Below are 4,434 nucleotides of genomic sequence, written 5' to 3'. Positions count from 1 at the left end.
CAGACAGATTGTTTGAGTCCAGGAGTTTGAGGTTGCTGTGAGCTAGGCTGACGCCACGGCATTCTAGCCTCAGCAACAGAGCAGGACTCTGTCTCAAAAAAAAAAAAAAAAAAAAAAAAGGCTAAATTCTATAATTTGGAAGAGGGTGTTGATTAATTTCCAAAATACACTTCAGAGTCCCACCTTCCATATTACTCCCCTACTCATAGCCTTTTGGTTTTTCAGACAAAATTTAAGAGTCCACATAAAGCTAGAAGTATTGATAACCCTTCAGTGCACCCAAAAGCAGTATTCATTTCAATCCCTTACAAAGACTATGTCCTATAGACTTTGCTTCTCCCTACACATTTCTCCTATGGCTCAGTGGTAAAGTGGCTGTAGAGACACACATTAGGGGGTAAGTGGAAAAGGGAAACAAAGAGGAAGCCCAGTCACATGGATGCAGGGAGGGGTAGGGAACACTACTTCCACTTTCCTTTTGTTTTTTCTTTAAAAAAAAAGAGAAAAAAGGCAGGGACGTGATTGGTTGGAAGGGCAGAGAACAAACCCCAGAACAGCAAGCTCCAGAGGTGGGTTGTGGGAACAGTTCCCACAGAAGTGAGAAGGGAAGAGGTCAGGGCAACGCTTGCAGCACCAAGTTGCTCAGGAGTTTCTGTCGGCCCAGCTCACAGTCATCCTCATCCACATTCACCAGCAGTTTGATGGCTTCATGGCCCACAGCTTGCTTGAGGGAGTCTGTGATGAAGACACCTTTAAGTGCCTCTACTAAAGAACCATTGATGTAGTCACGCCAGAATGCGTCGAGGTCGGTGAGCTGACAGAACTTGATGCCACAGACGATGGAGCCCAAGCCCCGGGAATTGAGGATGGTGTTGGCCTGCTTAAAGCACTCAAACTGGCGCTCAAGTGGGTCATCCTAATCAGAGAAGACGCTGCCCTGCAGAGCAGTCTCGTGCAGGCAGTAGTCAGCCCGAACCCGCAGTCTGATGTCACATGTTTGCTTTTCCTTGGGATCTGGGGTCACTGATTTCCGGCGTTTTCGATGGCTCCCAGGTGTCCTCTCCCTCTGGCTGGCCGCCTGCTACACATCTGAGGACCGGAAGTGGGGCAGTACACCACCGGATAGCGAGGAGGCACTGTTTTAGGAGTCTGGGGAGGCCTCGGTTCTGGATCACTGAGGGCTTTGGGGGTCACATAGCGAATTGATGTCTCCTCCAGATACTTGTCTACAAGATCAGGGCACACAGCCCGCCTCTTCTTGAGTGTGACGTAGGGCAGCAGGTCATGGCAAGTGATGAGGTCCAGCAGCTGCAGCACCTGGCGAAAGTTACTCTCATCGCAGCAGCCCTGGTGCTCCAACGCCAATAAGAAGTCACGTCCATTTCGGACGCGTCCTGCTCATCAATGGCATCAAGAAAGAGGAAGAAAAGCACGCGCATATCTCTGTGTGTCAGGTGGGTGCCCACGATGTCAAACATGCCGTGCAGGCTATACAGCCCGTGCTCCTGCTCAGCATGTTCTTCTGGCCACACCTGGCTTGCCCACTGCTTTAGGCCCGCCATCTTGGGAGCGCGGGTACGCAGTGCTTTCCAGAATTTCTGCTCAGCAGCCACAGTTTCGACCGTACCTTAGCTCAGGGTCTCCGCAGCCACGTTGGATCCCTCCGCCCCGCTCTCCGGACCTGTTTCGTGCACCACACAGGACTCCCGCCGCTTCCGCCGCCGCTGGCGTGGGGGACTACTTATCTTTATACATAGAAAAAAGAAGGAAAATAATATTATGCAAAGGTTAAAATACCTGAAATTTAGAAAATTTAGAATTGGGTCAAAATGCCCGAAATTTTTTTTCGCCATCAATTCGATTTTAAATGTTTGAAGAACAGAATATGGAGATGGTTCTGAAGCAGGCCCTGTCCAGAGAAATTCTATACATGGTTCTGGGCCTCTGGGCTGTAAACACACAGATGAGGGACTTACAAACAGCAAAGCACAAACATGAAGCCACAGGTCAACTGACTTTTTTAGGAGTGAGAAGCAAAGATAAATGTAAAATTAGATGCTAAGTATTGTAAGAGGTTTTTAAAAAGATAAAAAAATTAAAATTAGTCAAGATAAGGGAGGGGTAACTAAAAAAACCCAGTGGCAAGGTCAATCCTACTTTAATCTAGGAAGGAGTCAAGAAGTGTTAGGTAGATAGCCAGGGATTCCGGGTCTCCTAGGGACAAAAGTGCGTGCTCTGCCGCCATCTTAATCATGCCCGCCCTAAACTCCCGAGACTGCCATACCTGGGGAGGAGGGAATACCCTGCGAATCTGCCGATCAACTTCGTGGCCAGCTGCAAAAGAAGGCAGAAGATTCTCTAGCCCACAGGCCAAGCCAGTAGGTACCACAGAATCCAGAAATTGGCCTAGAATAATGCGCAAGTGTAGGTAAGGCTCAGGTCATGTGACGTGCAACTGTCCAATGAAAGAGGCTCCATGGTGACCTCTGAACCGCAAGGGAGGTCCCAATTGGGCACTAAGAAATAAGAGCAGCCCATAACCAAGTCCTTTTTTTACGCCATTCCTTTTGCTTTCTTTCTCTTTGGTGTGGCAATGGGTCTGGTCGTCATCTGTGGTGTATGTGTCATGCTCTGTAAGCCTATATCTTGCTCTTACCAGATAATCCTATTTTCTTCCCAATAAACCTTATCTTTGTGCTTCCCTAACTTTGGCGGGTGTGGTCATTCTTCCGCCATGGGCACGCCAAGAACCGACATTTTCAGACTAAAACCTGACGGAAATAAATGGGGTTCACAAATGAGTTAATAACAACCACGGTTGCCACTTTGAAAATATTTCCATATTGTTGTTTCACAGGATCCTCAAAACCCTCTGAGGGTGGGTGGGAAGGTCAGTGTTGGTGTTGTGTCAGTTCCATTTTAGAGAAGAGAAAACGAATCCCGAGAAGGCAGAGAGTGCCTTGCACGGTGTCATGGCGGCAGCAGCGTACCAAGGCCCAAGGCTGCTCTGCTGTCTGCAACTGCCAGCCAGAGACCTTCGGCAGGAATGCGGAGGAGCCTTTGTACCAGGTGGCTGCCCTGCTCCCTGGGTGCTTTCAGGGCTATCAGCCTCCGAAGCAAGGTAGACACCCGCAGGCGGGAATCTGGCATGTGGCAGCCCAAGACCGCAGGACGCGGGGCGGGTTCTCCCAGGGAGACGGTCCCTCCACCCTTCCTTGCTCCCTCCGCTTCCCATTCCATCCCTCCCCAAAGCCACAGCAGGAAGGGGTTGAGAGGGCTCTGGGTCCCAGACGTGTCACCGGCCGCGGGGCTCACAGTGACCCCTCTGGCCTGGAAGGGTCACCCACCGCGGGCCCTGTGAGCGCTCACGCCCGCTGCCGCTGTTCCGCGGGCCAGGCCCTCTGCCCGCGTCCTGTGGCCTGCAGAGCCCGCCTCAGCCCCCGGCGGCTCACGCGCGGGTCCACCGGCCATCCCCGTGCTCCTCTGACAGCTGCTCCTGTGTCTGCTTCGGTGTTTGGTTTTCCCTGTTTGGCAGATTGAACCTTGTACTTTTGCAAATAATAAGTGTTTGCTCAGCAATCCAAGCGGCACCGGGAAGACGACAGGTGGTGGATTGCGGGCTTGTGGGTGTGAGAGGTCAGGTCCTGGAGTCAGGAGCCTTACAGCCCCCTCGGGGATTCGGGGGGCCTGGGCTGGACCCCAGGACCCTGCCCTCGACTCTGAAGGGAACCTGACGCTTCTTTCGGTCAACTTTTATAGTGAAGGGTGTCCTGGTACACAATTCAGTGACTAGTTAATTTTGGCCGTCTGAAAGTTTTCTTTACCCTTAAGAAGGACTTAAATACATTGAATGATGATAATGATAATAACTAAATTTAGGAAAGGTATGGTAATTCCTTCGTTCTAAACTTCTGTCTCACCCTGCTTCTTTTAAATTCAAAACAGTTTCTCTTTTTGTTGTTAAATGGGATTTTTTTTTAAACTTCAGAAACCAAAGCAAACTATTCTAGCTTTTTTTCCGAAATAGAACTTAATTTACAATTGAGGTTTTTGTTTTTCTAGACTTGAGAATCTATTTGGAATTTGCACAATAATGCGTTTCACTTCAACATCTTCTATCCAAACAGAAGCACAAAATTGTACTTGCCTTTCCTTCCACAGAATGCATTTCAAATATCTTACATACACAGCTTGTTCAAGTTTAGCATAGTTTTATTAAAGAGCTATTAAATGGTGCTAAATTTATCTTTACTTAGAGATCACTGTGCAGTTCTCTAAACTTTCCCTCCCTAGAATCATACTGGTTTCTTCCTAGATTGGATTACTCTAGTACTGAATATAGATGCTTGCTCAGATCATTTAACATTATGCCCCTAAGCTTTTATCCCATGTCATTTTAATAAATGGTCAGGTGAAGAACAACTTTATATTCTC

General features: G+C 48.7%; 1 pseudogene; it reads right to left on the bottom strand.

The window, feature by feature from the left end:
* Nucleotides 1-613: 613 nt before the first annotated feature.
* LOC138386552 (death effector domain-containing protein pseudogene) lies at nucleotides 614-1,562 on the bottom strand (annotated as a pseudogene).
* Nucleotides 1,563-4,434: the final 2,872 nt, after the last annotated feature.

This window comes from Eulemur rufifrons, chromosome 7, assembly GCF_041146395.1.
Source record: "Eulemur rufifrons isolate Redbay chromosome 7, OSU_ERuf_1, whole genome shotgun sequence".
Taxonomy (NCBI): Eukaryota; Metazoa; Chordata; class Mammalia; order Primates; family Lemuridae; genus Eulemur; species Eulemur rufifrons.
Note: the sequence above shows the minus strand (reverse complement) of the source record. Positions and strands in the feature narration are given on the sequence as shown.